General features: G+C 34.3%; 1 protein-coding gene across 13 annotated transcripts in view; it reads right to left on the bottom strand.

The window, feature by feature from the left end:
- The window catches only part of PEAK1 (pseudopodium enriched atypical kinase 1), a 295,050-nt gene that overhangs the window by 146,697 nt on the left and 126,348 nt on the right, over window positions 1-22,005 (bottom strand). For 11 of the 13 annotated variants that reach the window (XM_027123690.1, XM_027123685.1, XM_027123693.1 and 8 more), the window contains one exon: window positions 18,504-18,585. The exons of the other annotated variants lie outside the window; for them this stretch is intronic. The gene's annotated coding sequence lies outside the window, so the exon portion shown is untranslated. The remainder of the gene's footprint in view (window positions 1-18,503; window positions 18,586-22,005) is intronic. 13 annotated transcript variants of the gene reach the window in all.

Here is a 22,005-nt window from a genome sequence, read left to right as displayed (position 1 = left end):
AAATAGATAACTAATGAGAACCTACTATATAGCACAGGGAACTCTACTTAATGCTCTGTGGTGACCTAAATGGAAAGGAAATCCAAAAAGGAGGGGATATATGTATAGTTATAGCTGATTCACTTTGCTGTACAGCAGAAACTAACACAACACAGTAAAGCAACTATACTCCAATAAAAAAAGTTTAAATTAATAACTTCCTATTTCTGACTCTTGAGCACCAATTACATGCATGTTTAATTGGCCCAACCCCTAATTTATTTTCTCTATAACACCAAATACAAGGAAAATAATTGGAAAAGTTAAGAAGAAAGAAAAAGATAATGTGATCACTTTTTTTTTAACTTTTTAATATGGGAATTTTCAAATACATATACAAAAGTAAAGAGAATGATGAACCCACATACCCATCACCCAACTTTAACAGTTATCAACATTTTGCCATTCATCTTCATCTGTCCCTCACCTCAATTCATTCTCTCTCCTGGAATTATTTTTGTTGTTGTTGTTAGTTTCTGCTTTATAACAAAGTGAATCAGCTATACATATACATACGTTCCCATAACTCCTCCCTCTTGCGCCTCCCTCCCACCCTCCCTATCCCACCCCTCTAGGTGGTTACAAAGCACGGAGCTGATCTCCCTGTGCTATGCAGCTGCTGCCCACTAGCTATCTATTTTCATTTGGTAGCATATATGTGTCCATGCCACTCTCTCACTTCGTCCCAGTTTACCCTTGTCCCTCCCCGTGTCCTCAAGTCCATTCTCTACATCTGTGTCTTTATTCCCGTCCTGTCCCGAAATTCTTCAGAACCACTTTTTTTTTCTTTTTTTAGATTCTATATATATGTGTTAGCATACAGTATTTGTTTTTCTCTTTCTGACTTACTTCACTCTCTATCACAGACTCTAGGCCTATCCACCTCACTACAAATAACATTTTGATTCTTTTTATGGCTGAGTAATATTCCATTGTATATATGTGCCACATCTTCTTTATCCATTCATCTGTCGATGGACACTTAGGTTGCTTCCATGTCCTGGCTATTGTTAAATAGAGCTGCAATGAACATTGTGGTACATGACTCTTTGAATTACGGTCTTCAATGTGATCACTTTTAAATGATTCATGACTGTGCTTACATACTGTAGAACTGAACCTCTCAATAAATTTTAAGAAACAGAAAAGCATTTTAAAAAGGACGTTTTTGTTTGTGCAACATCAAACAATATCTAACTCTGACACAGCTGGGTTATTCATGATGAAAACAATACCCAATGTTCTTACAGTGCTTAAATCCACCACTTCATGTGGTACATAACAATGATGAGCAGCATGTAGGAGAAATATTACCAAGAAAAAATATATATATATCACCAATATATAGATGAAATGATGATGCCCAGTATCACATAAAGAGTGGCAAAATTAGTCTTCTTTCCATTTTAAGTCTTTAAAGAAGAAAAATGCAATTAATGCTTATTTTATTTTGAAATTTGAATATGAAAAGAAATTGAACTTATGGATATACAAATACAGATAACCTAGAAAAGTACTGATAGAGAAGTGAAGTGATTTCCCATGGGTAAGTGTTGGTTAGTGGAAAAACTGAAATGAGAACATACATCTCCTTACTCTTTCCTAATGCAGGGATTGATTATCCTTCCATAATCCACCCTGCATTCCTTTCTTCTCAGTCCCCAAAATAGTCTTTTTCTGAATGCTTTATTCTGATGTGTTTGGTAGAACTCAAACTCCAAATCTGAAATATCACCTCAACAACTTCCCATGTCAGCTATTACTTTCCACTAGGCACTACGGAGTCTCCTCTACACATAGGAACTTAGTGATCAAAGATATGAAAGGAAAGACATATGCAGATTTTGAGGCTGCCTACTCTGTGCCTCACTCCTTCCTAGGGATGCTCACCAATGAATTCCAGAACAACTGGCATGACTTGAACAGGGTTGTAGGTTAGATGGTAGTAACCTATCAACATTGAATTCCTGATTGTGATTATTTTATCCTGGTTATGTGGCAGAATGTCTTTGTAGGAAATGTACTCTAAAGAATTCAGAGGTGATGCAGTATAATGTCAGCAACTTACACTCAAGTGATTTAGGAAAAATTATCTGTACTATTCTTACAATTTGTATATAAGTTTGAAATTATTATAAAAGGAAAAAAACAATTAAATATATCAGTACATCTGTCACATTTCCAAAATGTCTTCTGTGGAAGTCTAATACAGCTAAATGCTTAAAGAAAAAGTAGTTCTACAGTGAAATAAATTTGGGTAAAGTTACTCACTGTATTCTTTCTTGGTGACTCTCAATACATGTGAGCCTATCAAATATTCCTACAGATCATGCATTAGACATACTTTCAATTATCCATCCTTCCAGCCACATATAAATTACATACTTAAGGCCTACTATATGAAAGGAAATGTTCTGAGTAGTACAGATAGACAGATAATAGGGAAGGCAAGATCTCTCACCTCAGAGAGCTTACTGTTTTAATACAGAAAGAGACAAATAAATAAATAAACTAATTTCAGATGGTGATAAGTGCTTTGAAGAAAATAAAACTGGGTGTTAGAGACTGGGAAGGTGGAGGTGCTGTTTTAGACAGTGTATCAAGGAAGGCCCTCTGAAGAGATGATGTTCAAGTTGAAATGAGCCAGAAATGGAAAAGTTTAGGGGAAGCATCTTCCAGACATAGGGCATACACGTCATTAAGATAGGAAAATAAGCTTATAATACTCATGGGGAAAAGTTTCTAAATTATCAAAATAATGAAATTTGTGTAAAAAATTTCTTAAAAATTCGTAACTTTTTTTAAAGTAACTAGGCAAATTCTCTTTGGATGATGATTTTCTATTACTTCATAGCTTCTTTCAGAACCAATCCTTATTTTTATTTTATATTTGAAAACAAAGGTTATTCTCTCTCTGCATGTAAAAAGAAATAAATTGCCTGGTTTTTTTTTTTGTTTTTTTTGTTTTCTGTTTGTTTTTTTCCTGGATGGTGTACTAGTGTGTTGGGAAAACATCATGAAGACATGTAGGCAGAAAAAGTATCCCCTGAATGAATGACTATATGCAGCTATGTTACTACCCACTCACTGAGGCAACAGCAGCATATACCTAAATTCAAGCCCTCTCTTCTAGAACTTCCACAGCACTGGATTTTGCATATTGCCAAAGAACAACTTCAATTATATACCTTAAGGAAGGAAAATACACTTATGATTAGAGAATACAAACTACATAATCATTCAAGTATGGCTCGAGTTAACTGTGTGAACATAACACCAAACAAAGTCATAGACTGTATATATCGACACTGCTCTACATATTAGACAAATTCTGAGTATTCTAAGAGGGGCCTGACTAGTATGCTAAGCTACAACAGGTAGAAAAAGAGAATATGCTTTGAAATGTGTTTTGTGTTCTAACTGGCTAACAGGGTTATGTGGAAGACAATACAGAAGCAAAGATGATGAAGAGAAGAGGCTGTATTCTCAAAATTGTGAACTAAGAAGAAAAATCCCTAGATCCTGTAAGTGGGGACAGCATGAAGTTAAAAATGATATAATGCTTGTGCCGGGGGGGGGGGCATTTTGTTTATGAGTACCAGGGCAAGTTCATCACAAAATAAATAAATTTAGGATACATATATGCCAATTTTTAAACGTTAATAAGATAGGCATATTGAAACAAAATAGGAAGGAAGGAATTTAACCTTGTATAATTAAAAAGAGAAAAGGTGCCAGTTTGAGAGTAAGATAAACTGGGCATTAGCCCCAATTCCCCATTAACTGAGGAACCTCTGATATAACCTTTGACATTTTAAAATCTATCAAAGCCCTATAGGCTCAGTACTGTGTGATCTTATTTACTTTGCTATTTAATTTAATAGTAGGGAACTATTTATTTAGTTCCCTAAGTAAAAGCATTACTTAGAATGAAAACACAACAGTCCGACAGGAATCCTACCGCTTACTTGGGAGCTTTTTATTCACATAGAGCAGGGACTGTCAAACTGTGACCCAGGGGCCAAGTCTGACCAGCCACCTGTTTATGTATGACCTGCAAGGTAAGAATGTAGTTTTTACATTTTTAAATAGCAGGAAAAAAAGATCAAAAGAAGAAAAATATTTTGAGGCATAAAAATCATATGAAACTCAAATTTCATTTTTATAGATAAAGTTTTATCAGAACACAGCTAGCACATTTAAAAATGTATCATCTAAGGGGCTTCCCTTGTGGCGCAGTGGTTGAGAGTCCGCCTGCCGATGCAGGGGACACGGGTTCGTGCCCTGGTCCGGGAAGATCCCACATGCCGCAGAGCGGCTAGGCCCGTGAGCCATGGCCGCTGAGCCTGCGCGTCCGGAGCCTGTGCTCCACAACGGGAGAGGCCATAACAGTGAGAGGCCCACGTACCGCAAAAAAAAAAAAAAAATCATCTAAGGCTGCTTTTGTACTACGAAGGATTAGCTGAGTGGGTGCAACAAGGGCTGTATGGCCCACAAAGTCTAAAATATACACTATCTGGCCCTTTCCAGATAACATTTGCCGGTTCCTGATATAAAGTACATATACTCACATGGTTATGCTCTAAAATGATAGGACTTATATTTTAACACTAGATCAAATGGTTCATTTTTTCCTTATCTCCAAGTATTTCATTCCAAGTCTTTCATGTTTCTAATGAAATATTAAATAATAATTTTATATTTAAAATGACTATTCCATAATATTGAGAGAATTTTTGTATACTCGAAAATCCATTTTCCTGATTTGTGAGATTTCTTAGGTATGATAAATTATTTTCTTTGGGTCAGCTTCTGATTTAAAGTTTGTAATGGGCTCCCTGAATTGAAAAATAAATAATAGTTCCTACAGTCGATACAAGATCTTTATAACAATACTGAGGAAAAAGTGAATAAATGGTTAAAAGTTATGTAAAAAATAATAACTCCTTGAGAGCTTCACAATTTTGTAAAAGTGTTAGTATTAAAACTCATTCTAGAATGATTCAACTTCTGCTTCTGAGGGCATGAGGGGGTAAAAAGTCCAGAGTAATCCTCTCACTGCAAACAACTAGAACACCGTATAAAATATAGGAGAGGACTATTTTCAGACACTAGCAGTTCAGGACTGTGATCCCTGCGAAAAGGGAAACAAATAAGGCGAGCCCTACCATCACCCAAGGCTCTCAGCCAGGAAGCAATTTACTACTCCAGTACAGGAGGAAGAACCCAAATAGAGTCTGGCAATCTTGTTGACGTGAGGAGATGGAGAAAAAAGTACAAGGAGGCCAAGGTAGCTAGAATTTATGGGGTAGAGTTCCAGAGAAGCAGTGAAAGTGTTCCAGCAGTTTAAATGAGGGTTCCCTTGAGTATTTTAGCTAAATAAAAACCTGTACATGAGAAGGGTAAATTTCTTGAGACCAGCCAAGAAGAACTTCTAAGGAAAAATGTTACCAGGGAGTTCTAAGACAAAGGATTCACAGAGCTGATATGGGGCCAATATTTCAACAAGTTCCCTCCAGCAAGAGGGGAAAAACCTCACTGAATATACAAGGCTATCAGTAATGACCCCAGAAGGGCCACGTGCAGAAGCAGGGGAAAAGTAGCCCTAAAATAAAAGTTCCTCTAGACCCTCCTGAAAGGTGCTTGGAAGCCTAGAAAGCCTAGAAAGGATCAAACTAATATGCAATTTAAAATGCCTATTAGGAAAAAGTCCAATACACTTTAAAGAAATACTACAAAATCAAGAACTCAACATGTAAAATTCACAAATACCTGACATTTAATTAAAAATTACTGGACATACAAAGAAGTAGGAAAATGTGGCCCATAACCAGAAAAGTATCTGTCAACACAGAGAGACCCAGAAATGACAGACATGGTGGAATTAACAGGCAAAGACATTGAAAGGGTGTTATAAATATGCTCCATATAAATGAAAACAGGAATACAGGGAAGAGAGAAATGGAGAATTTTCAAAAAGACCCAAATAGAACTTCTAGAGATAATATATATATATAATATCTGAAGTGAAAATTTCACTGGATGAGATAAGCACTGCAGAAAAAAAGAAATCAGTGAACTTGAAGACACAGCAATAAAATCTAGCCAAAATGAAGTTCAGAGAGAAAAAGATGACTGTGAGACAAAGGAAGAATACTGTTATAAATGTACTACATTATATGAGATGGTATAAAATTATTTGATAGTAGAATGCAATAACAGGCATATTATAAATCCTAGAGCAACCACTAAAATAAGTAAATAAAAAGTTAGAAAAAAGAATAAGCCAATAAAGGAAGAAAACAATAGAGAAGATTAAATGGAATTCAAAGTAAAATTAATTCAAAGGAATGGTTAATAGAAAAAGAACAGCAAAGATGGTAGATATAAACCTAACCACATTAATATATACATTAAATGTAAATTATCTAAATACTCCAATTAAAAGACAGATTAAAAAAGCAAAACCAAATATATGTTATGAGAATCTCACACTAAAATAAGGAAATAGTTAAAAAATAAAAGGATAGAATATATACCATGCAAACCAAAATCTTAAGAAATAGCCACATTTATATCAGAGAAGACAGAAGACAAGAGAAAAATAGTATCAGAGATGACGAGGGATATTTCATAATGATCAAGGGATCACTTCATTTGGAAGATGGAATAATTCTAAATGTATATGTACATAATACCAGAACTACAAAATACATTAAACAAAAACTGACAGAACTGAGGGGAGAAACAAACAAGCACCCAAAACAGTTGGAGACATCAACACTCCTCCCTCAGTACCTGAAAAGAACAGGTACACTGAAAGTCCAGCAAAGATAAAGAAGACTCGAACAGCACTATCAACTGAATTGATGTTTATAGAACATTTCAACCAACAACAGCAAAATATAAACTTTTATACTGCCCATGAAACACTCACCAAGATAGCCCATCTACTGAACCAGGAATAAGTCTTAACAAATTTTAAAAAATTGAAACTACACATAGTATATTATATTCCCTTAGCACAGTGGGATTAAATCAGAAATCAAAACCAAAATGATACTTGGAAAATTCCCAAACATTTAGAAATTTAACATCTTCTAAAATAACCTAAGTGCCAGAAATCACAAGGGAAATTAGAAAATACTTTGAAATGAATGAAAATGAAACCTAACCTATCAAAATTTTTGATGCAGCTAACAAGATGCTTTGAGGAAATTTACAGTTTTCTATGCATATATTAGGCAGAAAAGACCTAAAATCAATTATCTAAGCTACCATGGTAAGAGGCTACAAATTAAACCAAATAAGTAGATAGTTACAAATTAACAAAGAATAGAAACCAATGAAATAGATAACTGAAAAACAGAGAAATATCAATGAAACCAAAAACAGGTTCTTTGAAAAAAAAAATATAGTGTAATTGACAGACCTCTAACTAGACTGAATGAGAAAAGACAGAAATCAGCAATATTAGGAACAAAAGGGGAAACATTACTGAAGAGTCTACAAATATTAAAAGAACAAGAGACCATTTATGAATGATTTTTTTTTAATTAAGTTATTTATTTATTTATTTTTGGCTGTGTTGGGTCTTCGTTGCTGTGCACAGGCTTTCTCTAGCTGCGGCGAGTGGGGGCTATCCTTCGTTGCAGTGCACGGGCTTCTCATTGCAGTGGCTTCTCTTGTTGTGGAGCACGGGCTCTAGGCACGCGGACTTCAGTAGTTGTGGCTCATGGGCTCAGTAGTTGTGGCTCACGAGCTCTAGAGCTCAGGCTCAGTAGTTGTGGTGCACGGGCTTAGCTGCTCCGTGGCATGTGGGATCTTCCCGGACCAGGGCTCGAACCCATGTCCCCTGCATTGGCAGGTGGATTCTTAACCACTGCGCCACCAGGGAAGTCCCTATGAATGCTTTTATCTCAATAAATTTGACAACTATGATGAAATGAACAAATTCCTTAAAAGACACGTTACCATAATGACTCAGGAAATAATACATAACCCAAATAACACTGTATCTATTAAAGAAATTGAATTTGTAATTTAAAATATTCCCACAAAGTAAACTCCAGTCCCCAATGCTTCATTGTAAATCCTATCTAACATATAAAGACAGAAGTAATACAAATCCTACATAAATTCTCCCAGAAAGTAGAGGAGGACACATTTCTCAACTGATTTTATAGGGCCAGCATTAGATTGATTCCAAAACCAGAAAAAGACATTATGAGAAAACTACACACCAATATCTCTCATAAACATACTTTCAAAAATCTTCAACAAAATAGCAAAATCAAATTCAGCAATATATAAGAAGAAATACAAGGTTGATTTTACATTTTTAAAAATCAATATTAACTATATTAACAGAATAGAGGAGAAAAACAATATAATCCTCTCAATAGAGAAAAAATATTTAATAAATTTCAACACATATTCAAAATAGAAACTTCAGAAAACTCAGAATGGAAAAGAACTACCATTTGATAAAGGTCATCTGTAAAATACTGACATAATAATAAATAATAAATGTTCTGTTCAACATTATACTGGAGATCATAGCTATATGGAGGCACAAAAAAGAAATGAAAAGCATAAAGATGGGAAAGGAAGAAGTTAAAATGTCTTTATTTACAGGAGACAAAATTATTTGCATAGGAAATTCTAAGGCGTATACAAACTATATAAGGATTTCAGCAAGACTGTAGAACTTGTGTTCAATATACATATATCCATTGTATTTCTATATCAACAAACAACTAGAAATTTAAAAATTTTTAAATGCCATTATAATAGCATTAAACAAAATTAAATACCTGAGTTTATCCCTAACAAAATATGTGTAAGACCTATAAAATGAAAGCTACAAAACAAAGCTAAGACAAATTACAGAAAACTGAAATAAATAAAAATATATAACATAGTCATGAATTGGAAGATTCAAAATTGTTAATATGGCAATTCTTCGCAAATTCATCTACACATTCAATTCAATCTAAATCAAAATCCCAGTTTTTTTTTGTAGAAATGTACAAGCTGATTCTAAAATGTATATGAATATCCAAATGAACAGAATAATTAAAATAATTTTGAAAATGAAGAACAAAGTAGGAATACTTACAATACCTGATTTCTGGAGTTAACATTAACTTACAGCAATCCATATAGTTTGGTAATAGCCTAATGATAACATATAGAAAACTGAAACTGAATGGAGAATCCAAAAATAGACTATAAAATACTTGGTCAATTAATTTTTAAAAGTGCCATGGTAACTCAATGCAGAAAGAAAATATTTTCAACAAGTGTTGCTGAAACAACTGGATATTCATATGGAATAAAAATGAATTTTGCTTTTATATGACAGGATTTTGTATATGCAAAAATACTAAATGAAAATACATCATAAACCTAAGAGTAGAATGTAAAACTATAAAGCTTCAAGAAGAAAACAGGGAAAAGTTTTTATGACTTTAGGATAGACAAAGATTCAAAAGCATGAACCATAAAAAAAAAAAAGAAATATAGAAACAGTCACCTGATAAACCATATTTTATCAAATTAAAAACTTCTGCTGTCTTAAAAACATCATTATAGGGACTTTCCTGGTGGTCCAGTGGGTAAGACTCCACGCTCCCAAGGAACCCAGGAACCCAGGGGGCCTGGGTTCCATCCTTGGTCAGGGAACTAGATCCTGCATGCATGCCACAACTAAGAGTCCACATGCCACAACTAAGAAACCCACATGCTGCAACTAAAGATCCTGCATGCCGCAACTAAGACCCAGCACAGTCTAAATAAATAAATAAATAATTTTTTTAAAAAGTCAACAAACAAAAATAATTGCATTTCAAAAAAACCATTATAAAAATTAAGTGGCCAATAATTACATTAAATGATTAAAACCACAAGATACCATTTCACACTCATTAAATGGCTAAATTTAGAAAGACTGACAATTCTAAATATTGGTGAGGATGTACAGCTGTGGTGCCTAAATACTGGTGAGGCTGTAGAGCTGCACTGATTCACCTTCTAATACAGCAGCCACTAGCCACATGTAGCCATTTAAATTTAAATTGATAAACTGAATAAAATAAAAAATTCACTTCCTCAGATGTACTAGCCATATTTCACCTGCTCAACAGCCACATGTGGCTAGTGGTTACAGTATTAGACGGTGCTGATATAGAACATTTTCATTATTGCAGAAAGTTCTATAGGATAACATTAATTTAGAACATCTAAAATGTTCACACATTGCTGGTAGGTATGTAAAATTTTACCACCACTTTAAAAAAGTTTGACACCTTCTTTGAAAGTTGAACAAAACTTACCATATAACCCAACAATTCCACTCCTAGGTATTTACCCAGCAGGGTTGGTGTCATTAGAGTGGGGAGCTGGAACTTCCACCCCTGCCCAGAAGTACAGCCATCTCCCCCCCAGATGTCAATGGAGGGTAAGTGGGACTCTGAACTTATACTTCCAGGTGGCAATAATGAGGCAGCACCCTTTCACCCTGGCAGGGAAGTATCAAAAGAGGCCTGCTAAATTGATATAAAATATAAAGTCTCATGACATAATACCCAAAATGTTCAGGTTTTAACTGAAAACCACTCATCATACCCCAAATCAGGAAAACCTCAACATAAATGAGAAAAGACAAACAATGGATGCCAATACCAAGATGACAAAGATTTAAGAATTATCTCACAAGGATTTTAAAGCAGCCACAATAAAAAGTTTCAATGAGAATTTTTAAGGGAAACAACACACTGGAAACAAATGAAAAATAGAAAGTCTAAGAAACAGAAGGTCTTAGCAAAGAAATAGAAGATACAAAGAATAAAATTACAGAACTGAAATTAAAAAGCCAAAGGATGGGCTAAACAGGAGAATGGAGGGGACAGAAGAAAGAATCAGTGAACTAAAAGATAAAACAACAGAAGTTACCCAATCTAAATAACAAAAGACATAGACTGAATACAAATGAACAGAGCTTCAGGGAGCTGTGAAATTATAACAAAAGATCCAACATTAATGTCATCAGAGTCTTGGAAGTAGAGGAGAAAAAGGGTAGGGCTGAAAAAATATTGGAAAAAATATGGTTGAAAAAAGTTTCCCAAATTTGGCAAAAGACATAAACCTATAGATTCAAGAAGCTGAACAAATCTCAAACAGCATAAATCCATAGAAATCCACACCACATATAGTCAAATTTCTGAAAACTAAAGACAATGAAAAAATCTTAAAAGCAGCAAGAGAAAAATGATCCTTTACCTACAGGGGAAAACCAATTTGACTATCAGTGGATTTCTCATAAAAAGCTATAGAGGTCAGAAGGAACTGGCACAATCTCTTTCAGGTGCTGAAAGAAAAAGAACTGTCAAGCCAGAATTTTTCCTCTAGAAAAATATCCTTAAGGAATGAAGAGAAAATCAACATATTCTTAGATAAAGGAAAGCTAAGAGAATTTTTTGCTAGTAGACTTGCCCTAAAAGAATGGATAAAGGAAGTTCTCTAAACAGAAAGGGAGTGAAAAAAGACGGAATCTTGGAACATCAGGAGGAAGGCCAAAAAGAGTAAAAATATGGATACATACAGTAAGAGTTCTTCTCCTCTTGTCTTCCAAATTATGCCTGACTGTTTAAGCAAAAATTATAACACTGTCTGATATGGTTCACAATGTATGTAAAGGAAATATTTAAAACAAGTACATATAAAATACATGTATGCATGCATATAATATACACCTATAAATAATACATCTACACATAAAAATATTAATTAAATGAGGGAGGATAAAGGAACTAACGGAAGGTAAGCGTTCTACACTTTGCTTGAAGTAGTAAAATGTAGCAGTGCCAGTGGTACTGTGGTACAGGAGACTGTGATCTGCTATAAATATACAATGTAATATCTAGAGCAATGATGAAAAAGTTATACAAAGAAATACATTTTAAAACACTATAGTAAATCAACATGGAATTCTAAAAAGTATTTAAGTAACCCACAGGAAAGCAGGAAAAGGAAAAGAGAAATGAAAAAGAGGAAACAAACAGAAAACAAAAAATTAAATGGCAGACTTATTATTTGTTAACATATCAATAATACCTTCATTAGCAACAGACCCAAACTGGAAAGAACTAAAATGTCCTAAAACAGGTGAATTGTTAAACAAATTGTGGTACATCTATACCATGAAATATACTAAATCAGCAATAAAAAGGAATGAACACACCACAATTTGGGTGGATCTCAAGGGCATTATGCTAAATGAAAATAGCCAATCTCAAAGTTTATATATATACTATATCATTCCATTTTTATGACATTCTTGAAATGACAAAATTATAGAGATGGATGACAGATTAGTGGTTTCCAGGAGTGAAGGGTGTGTGTGTGTGTGTGTGTGTGTGTGTGTGTGTGTGTGTGTGTGTGACTATAAAGGGACAGAAGGAGGGAAATCTTTCTGGTGAGATTGCCGTCTTGGTTACATGAATGTACACATGTGATAAAATGCCAAAGAACTATTATTCACTTTATATCAATATCAATTTCTTGATTTTGGTATTATTATTCTATAGTTATATAAGATGCAACTAATAGGAGAAACTGGGTGAATGGTACAGGGGACATCTCTGTACGATACTATCTTTGCAACTTCCTGTGAATCTATAATTATTTCAAAGTATGAAGTGAATCACCTTTGTGAATACTTTAGGAGCTCACTATTGGGGTCCGTATAATATGTATGAATAAAATTTTTTCCTTTTCTCTTTAAAAAAACGATCACAACAGCTTTATTCATAATAGCTAAAACCTGGAAACAACTCAAATGTTCATTAACAGGTGAATGGCTAAACAAATGGTTATGTAGTTGTACAATGGAATACTACTCATAAATTTAAAAAAGAATAAACCACTATACGCACAACATGGATGAATCTCAAAAATATTAAGCTGAGAGAAAGAAGCCACACACAAAAGAGCTCACAGTGAACAGTTCCATTTATACAACATTCTGGAATAGGCAAAACTAAGGTGATCAGTAGTTGCTAGGGCTTAAATGTAGGTAGAGGTTTTGAACAAAAAGGGACAGTTTGAAGTTTTCTGGGATGATGGATCTACCTGTATCCTGTTTGTAGCAGTAGTTTACATGGATCTGTACATGTGTTAAAGCTCACAGAACTAATAAAAAAGTAAATTTTACTGTATGTAGAAATTTAAAACAACAATAATAAAAACCATCATTTCCCATCACAGCTTTTAAGTCCCATCTTCAATTATTTGATAGATAAGAGTTGAACCTTGAACGTTAGTTTGAACGGCATGGGTCCACTTACATGCAGATATTTTTTAATACTAAATTCAATACTCAATATTTTTCAGTACTACATGGTCCATGGTTGGTTGAATCCGTGGATGTGCGAAATGGAGATGCAGAGGGCTGACTATTAATGACACCTGGATCAACCCCTCTGTTATTCAAGGGTGAGCTGTATTCTACTCCTACTACTGTCACTACCTAGTTGGTACTGAGTAAGTAATTTACCCCCTAACCCTTGGTTTCTTTTTGTAAAATGAAAGGAAATAATTAAATGATCTGTAAAGCTTCCTATTCCATGCTTCTGTTAAATTTGTATTATCTCATAATTAATAAGGAACACAAAATATTTCTATGCACTCAAGCGGATTCTATAATCTTGCTTCAGACAGTATGGTCTGGCTTTCAATATTCTCTGCTATTGGTTTTCTGTGATCTTTTTATGGGCTCTTAATGTCTGACCTTAGTTACTAGCTTTGAGTAGATGACTCAGACTATATGGGCTATACAAGATTTCTATTCTCTTTATCACATCAGACCTTCTCTATATTTTGCTTTTAAAAAGTCTGTGAACCAGTATTCATGCTAGAAAAATGACATCTGCTATTTTTAATTTTATAAGACATGTGGTATTGGCATTACTGGAAAAGAGACAGTAAGCCACTTTAAATGGTTTCACTCAATAGAATAAAGTACTTTTTTTTTTAAACCTGTATGGAAAATCTGCAGTTCTCCAAAACTCTTACAATCCTTCATATCTCCTGTAGAAGACCAGGAGACTAGCAACATCTCAGACTACCAAGTCTTATATTGAAATGTTCTGTTCCTATATAAGAATGAGCAAAGCCAGCAAGGGAATTCATACAATTTTAATTTCAAATTCAGTGTTCATAGAAAACCCTGGTTGCAATCCCAAATAGCCTTTGGTTTAATTTTTTTTTTTTTTTTGGAGATGGGGTTTCATAAAAGAAATAAGACTGGAGAAAAAATGAGTATCTATTTCAACAACACTCTCAATTACATCCAACAGAATAATTTCTGAATACTTATAAAAATTATCCAATATTCTCACTTTGAGAAATAAGAAAAATAAAAGTGGCATATATATATGCCAACAAATATTCCATTAACTATACTTGCTTGATACTATTTTTCTCTGATAAATCCAAATAACCAGGCAACTACAGATGAACTGATAATACAAATGTAGGCCAACTGATTCTGTTACTCTCCTTTATCACCTACATTTCTTTTCTTTTTTTTTTTTTTTTTTTTTTTGCGGTACGCGGGCCTCTCACTGTTGTGGCCTCTCCCGTTGCGGAGCACAGGCTCCAGATGCGCAGGCTCAGTGACCATGGCTCACGGGCCCAGCCACTCTGCGGCATGTGGGATCCTCCCAGACCGGGGCACGAACTCGTGTCCCCTGTATCGGCAGGCGGACTCTCAACCACTGCGCCACCAGAGAAGCCCTACATTTCTTTTTTAAAAAATATGAATCAATTCATTTAATTCTTTAAAATACATACTAAGATATAAAATAAGTCCTGAGCTACATATAACTGTTAAATAGCAATACATTTGGAAAAGGAAAACTAATCAGTATTTCCTTATAACTCCACTGTCATGTTAACCTTTAAGAAGGAAGCTGCAAATCTAAGTTTATCGCACTTCCTCAGTGTTGAGACCACACATGCAAACACACATACATACACCCACACACATAAACCAACATCTCTGTGTTTCCCTCACTGCCATCCTTAGATTTACTGAAGATGACATTGAAAAGGATCTGACAGTTCCTCAAATTTCCATACATCTATTAAGAACTTATCTCATTCTTAGAAAGTACCCTGGTACAGAAACTAAACCCCATACAAAAAAGCAAATCTAGTGATATATTAATACTGAATCAATCTCCTGGCAGAACATTTTATTTAGTGCTACCAAATTTGTAAACAAGACTGAAAAAAAAAAGTGTTTCAACAATTTCTTTATAGAAGTAGTTTTATAAAAAATTAAAAGGCTTAATGTATTGAACCCATGTCTTCTGAACTACTGGTATACTGAGGGAATCTTTTAAAATGAATGAGGCACCATCCTGGAAGCCTGGCTCTTTAACCCTAAAGCCAAACAAGGGAAACTCAAAAATCACAGAAAAAAAAAAAAAAAAAAATCAAAGTCCTCAGCTCAATATCATAACTTTATTATGACCACTAAATCACAGCTGGCCAATGAAAAGCTAACTGTAGTCCTTAAAACTCACTGTAGTCTGGGTAAGCAAGACAGTCATATTATAATAGGTACAATTCAGTAAAAAAAAACTGTTTATGTCAGGTGTTTAAAGTTTCCAGGAGACTAGCTCTTGAGTTATCTCAAAACAAAACCTAAATATCAACTACTGTGAAGTGGCCTTTTCATTTTTTCCTTTAAAGAGCTTTAAAAGCAGTGGTTGAAAAAACTCTTGTGCATGTTTTGAGGCCAGATTCAAAACAGAACTAAAGACCAGTCTATTCAAGTTTTCCTCAAATGCCATTTCCCTGGATACCATGGATCTGATGACATTAGAATGGGAGCTGGTTGCGAGGCGGGGCTCTGTAGGGAAGGGCATGTGGAAGAAACGTCAGCCAACAGGGCAAAAGAATCTTTAAAATTCTCTTAAGGAAGAAAGACTTTAGGAAAAGCATTCTTCTTCTCTAACTTAAGAGAAGTTAAGAAATCTTACACTGTTAAGAAGTTAAGAAATCTTACACTGTTACTTTCAATTTTGTTGTGTACCTATTCCATCCTTTATTGTTTTATTTGATTAGAAACATATGGAAGATCCTCCTTCCATTTATTAGTTCTATAGAATATAGTTTATAAAAAACTTTAATATAGAATAAAAATAGAAATTTTATTAATGACCGAATTTTCATTTCCACAGAGAAAGCACCATCACATCATGTAATCTAGAAAATCACCTCCTTTTAAAGGAAGGAAAATTGGGGGTCAAGACTGTAAAAGAATAACTGCTAACATCCATATTCTAGTTTTAAGATAATTTTCTTTCCAATTAAAAAAATACATATTATTTACAGAAAGCTACCAAGGTAAAGCAATTTGTTGTTCTGCACAGCAGGATCACTGGCATGGGGACAGTTAATGTTTCCACAGCTACAGAGTGGAAATAGGAAAGAAAATTCAGTTCACATCACTAAAGGCAATGAAATAATTAAATAATTTCGTGTAAAATTTAGCTTCCTACACGAATTTGTTCGTTTGTCTTATATCCTTTTGAATTAACTGTCTTAAGTTCTCCTTAGCTCATCTACAATTTACAAGTACTTTATTACGAAGTATGGTTTCTCTATGAATTATCAATACTTTGTTGAGGATAAAACAATTCAAATAGTACACTATTGATAAACACAAAAATACTAAAAGTCAATTATACCTACTCCTAATCCAGGAATAAATGAAAACAAATATTAAATCAACTTGTAGACCCTAGTTTTTGCCCCCCTCCTTCCCTCTTTGTTTCTGCTATTTATACTGCTGTAGTCATTACTACTTTTATACTAGGGAATGTTTCTTTTTCCTGCTTGGATTTGTTTCATAAATCATTGAATTCTCACTTTCTCCCACAACAGGACTTCATCACAAAGATGTAATTAATCCCACTAAAGCAAGGAAACATGGCAAACTTTAGGTTGACAGTCAGTCATTTAGTTTAGGCTCAGCTATGTGACCCTAGACCAATTCAATTGCTCATCTGTACAATGATGATGATGATATTTAATCCACAAGATTGTGGTGAAGCTTGTATGAGATTAATGTATGTGAAAGAGCTTTGGACGTTTAAAGTGTCATACAAATGTAAGGGTCTCAGTTTCTTCATCTATCATATAGGAGGATTCAGTTAGGTGATCTCTAAAGACTTCTCATCTCTAAAAAGTCTTTGATATTTACGTATGAATCACATTAAAAAATCTACTTACTCTTGGGATAATTTCATAGTTCTAAGAGACTTAGGGAACCATTAACTCAACCTTCTCATCTCACAAAATGAGTCCAAAAGCAGGCTAAGAGACTGGCAGATCACAAAAGTCAGTAGGAAAGTTGGGAGTAGGAAGGACTCAGACCTGACTCCTACCTCAACATCCTTTCTATCATGTGATGTTGTTCACTATTCTGTGAATTTAAACTCTCTCTTCATCACAGCTTAGACAATTATCTTTACAAACAGATTACAATGAAAAGCTTATTAAGAAAATGTGAATATTACTCTGGTGAAGATGACTTAACTATTAATAGTCCAATTAAAAATGTTTACAAATGTCACTAATAGCAAAAGGAGCTTAGCTCAAACTGTCCAGCTATTCAGTTGGTTTGTGTGATATTCAATTTTAAGTCAATAGGTATGATGTAAATCCTACCTAACCTTTCACAGTACAGAGTTTTAATTCTGCTTTTGTTACTTACTAGCTATGTGATTTTGGGCAATTTATTTCTCTGAGCTTCAGTCTCTTCCTGTTTCTTTAAAACAGGGATAATACCAAGTATGTCACCTGGCTGTTGTGAATTAAGTGATCTAGCTCATGTTAAGACCCTATGACAGTGTCTGGCACATACTAAGTGCTCTACAAATATTAGTTTCCTTCTCTAATCTTCTAAGCTTTAGGAGAATAGAGACTGTTTCCTCTCCTTTTACTTTATCAAAAATATTTATTAAATTAAATATACGGGGTCCTGGTCCTCAACTTCAGTTATAAGCAATTGTACAACTAAACCTAAATAAAATGAGGAGCAGTGTGACAAAATGGAAGGTAAATGGGGTTTGGAGTCAACAAATCTGAGTTTGAATCCTTGACTGACTATCTAATAGCTTTTTTACCTTGAGCAATTTACCAGACCTCTCAAGCTTCTTATCTGAAAATGTGACTTTTATCTAGCTTTTTATGATTCTGTTGTTCATATTAACAGACATCACAAATACCTAGAAAGGGGCCTATCTTATTCATCTTTGTCTCTTCCATACTAAGGCAAAGTTCAAAATTATAAGTTCTGCTGTTGGAATAAGGCAGGAGATTGAAAAAAAAAAAGAGATTCAAGATTAGAATAAATGTGTTACATTAAGAAAAGAAAAAGTACAAACCCAGTTTAACTGGCACCAACTCTAGGCATTATGTCATTGCTTCCTTTTCTTTCCTGAGGAATGGACCTCAAATATTCTTTTCCTACAGGAAGAGCAAAGTGGGGAATGTTTATTAGTGAAGGTCATTTGACTCACACTTTAAAACTGAGCATTTTAAAATTTACCATAACGAAGTGAGAGAGTGGCATGGACATATATATACTACCAAATGTAAAATAGATAGCTAGTGGGAAGCAGCCACATAGCACAGGGAGATCAGCTCCGTGCTTTGTGACCACCTACAGGGGTGGGATAGGGAGGGTGGCAGGGAGACGCAAGACGGAAGAGATATGGGGATATATGTATATATATATAGCTGATTCACTTTGTTATAAAGCAGAAACTAACACACCATTGTAAAGCAATTATACTCCAATAAAGATGTTAAAAATAAAATAAAATAAAATTTACTATAAGACAGTACTTACCATAAGCCAATACTCACTCTATTTAATGGACTTGTTTTTAAGAGATAAAATAACCAAGAGGTGTTTTACTTTAGAAAATACTACAGGTCTAAATAGACAAAAAGTATCCTTACCTCAAAAATTACTTTCAATGAATAACAATGCTTTGTTAAAGATGACTTAAACTACTCAGAAAAGGATTGCACAAAGCACTGTAGTTTATTACAGTATGCAAAAATACTTCTAGAGCTATACTTAATCTTTTGAGTGAAGGGTGAGTGGTGAGGTATACACAACTATGAGAATCTGATGAAAACTATGAATTGATGCCCAGAAAAATGCACATACGTGCATCAAATTTTGCATATAATTTTAGCTGAGTCATGAAACACAGTCATTATCCTATAGATCTCTAAAACCTGTTAGCAGATGCTAAGCAACCTCTGTTTTTGAGTTTTTCAAAATAATGGATTTATAGAATTTTAGAACCTTAAGCAATCTAGCAGTCATCTAATGCAAACTGCTAATAGAAAAATGAAAAAATAGTCCCCCAGAAAGTTAAAAAGAATTAGGTAAAGCCTTACTGCACTCAGGAACAGAGAGGTGTCCAACTACCATGCTAATCCACATAAGACTGACAGTGCAAAATTTAGTATAAGTCAGTGCCTTTGGGTCAGAGTAATTATCACAATGGAACCAGAACTGACTTTCAAATGGTCGTTTGGTCTAAACACATAATAGATCATCATTGATGGTTAAGAAAATGAAATTTGGACATGTGAAAAAGCTGATCAAGTCATTTAATCTTTCTTATCCTCAGGTTCTTCAAAACAAAATGGAAATAATAAAACCTACCGTTATAGGATTATTTTAAGGATAAAATCTGATAATATGCATAAAGTATTTAACACAGTGCCTAGGTACATAGTAGGTGCTCATGAAATTATATGAATTTTAAAATATTTCTTGTCAAGTCATGGAATTGGGTAAAATATTAAATAAAATCTCAAAGTAAATGAGATGCTTTCCAGCTAAACAAAATAACTAGCAAACATTTACTGAGTATCTATACTATATTATTCAAGGTGTTACCGAGGATACAAAAAGGATAAAGTTGTCCTCCTTTCAAGGGAAACTAGGCAAAGACACAGAGGTTTTTTCCTTCGCAGTTTCCTTCTTGAGTTCCTTTTTCATTTCCCCTCAGGGCTCAGCTTTCTGCCCACTTCATACTCTACCCATATTCTCTGTACTCCCAACAGGACTGAGAGGACCCTCACATGAATACTTCTAATCCTGACCTTTCACCTGAGCATCAGACTCCTGTATCTTGTTGTCTTCTGTATGTTTCCACCTGAAAGTACCGTAGTAAAATACATTAAAAACTTTTCCTAACATCTATTCCTTCTTTAAATCCCCTGCTATAGTTATTAACAGCCACTTAGACACTCAAATCAAAGTCCAACGGTAATCTCACATTTCACCAATCACTTTAAATGTCTGATTCATTTCTACTCTAAACACTTTCCATGTCTATGTCCTCAGTTCATCCCTATTAATAGTATCCAAATCCAGGGCATTATCTCTCAATATGACTAAATCAGTAATCTAACTGGTCTACCCACCTCTACTCTTACCCTACCTCAAAATCATTTACCATACTCCTGCCAAAATGATCACTCTAAAATGAAAATCTTGCCACACCGTATGTCAAACCCTTCAATAGCTATCTATTATCCACAGAATAAAGTCCAAGTTCACCCCAAAAATAAATGCCCAAGTATGACATATAAAGTCCTCATGGCTCATGCCTATCTCTTCAGCTTCATTTCCTATCTCCCACTTCATCACACTACGGCCATACTGAACTATTTGTCAAGCTTCACGCTGTTCTCTTTGTTGATATAAACTTACACTTCTTCCATGAATAGGAAATTCTTACTTGTTCTTCAAGATTCAGGTCCAAGATCATCTTCTCTGGGAAGCTTCCAGAGTATACTTCCCTACCCCACCAAGCTCACGCATTATCACAACAAGCACTCAGGAGATATTTGTTAAACGGAACTGAAACTAAGAAAACTAACAACAAGCAGCAAATAATTTATACATATCAAGCCAATGAGAAGGGCAACTAGATGGATTTCAGTGTTTCTTTGGAAAAAGGTCTTGATCTAGGGATACGAGGAGTAATAGTTCAGATTGTTGAAGAAAGGAAATTAAAGTATTTGAGTGAGTAAAACAGAGATGGAAATGGACACATTTAGAGGAAACGTGTAAGACAAGACTGGAGGGATAGTAAACAGCAGATATAAACTCACGAATGTAGCCATCCATATAAAAAAATTTAGAGACACAACCAGTAAATCACCAAAGATTTTTAAACAGTTTTCTCTGAAACTGTATGATGTAGTTGCCATTTACAGACACTACCCTCTACTTCAATTAAAGAGATATTAGTTTAGAAAGATGCTTTCATGTTTTAGTTAATCTCTTGCATTTTTATAAGTTTGAGGAGATACTCTCATTTAATTAGCATGTACTGAAGAACTTTACATAAAATCCTGAAATTATAACATATCTCTATATGGCACAATAGTTTACTGAAATTGGAATAAGGTAACACAGACTCTCTCTTTCAGTTAGTTCAAGGGCTAGTCAATCTCATTAAATAATCTTTAATATTAGAACATTAGGTTGCTCCAAATCAGCAGGGGAAAATGAAAATATAGTAAGCTTAATGCCAATTCACAGAGGAATTCAACTGTAAATATTCTGCTTTCTGAATGCAGAATTAAAGAATATCAATCCTGAAACTTAAATACATTAGTCATAGTACAGAAGAACAGATGTATGAGGTATTCCCATATGAAGAGCGAAGATTAAGGTTATCTACCATGAATAAGAAGAGGAAAAAAATGCTGTTATCCCTGAACTATACTTCATGACACAAAATCTACTGCTTGCAGTAAAAACAGAGAAGACTCACCCTAATATATTAACTAGAAAACCACACAATAGTCAGAAGAGGATCACGTTAGAGGAATAAATAAAACAATTAA

This window comes from Aethalodelphis obliquidens, unplaced genomic scaffold (assembly GCF_003676395.1).
Source record: "Aethalodelphis obliquidens isolate GAN/ISIS:26980383/991018 unplaced genomic scaffold, ASM367639v1 scaffold26, whole genome shotgun sequence".
Classification (NCBI taxonomy): domain Eukaryota; kingdom Metazoa; phylum Chordata; class Mammalia; order Artiodactyla; family Delphinidae; genus Aethalodelphis; species Aethalodelphis obliquidens.
Note: the sequence above shows the minus strand (reverse complement) of the source record. Positions and strands in the feature narration are given on the sequence as shown.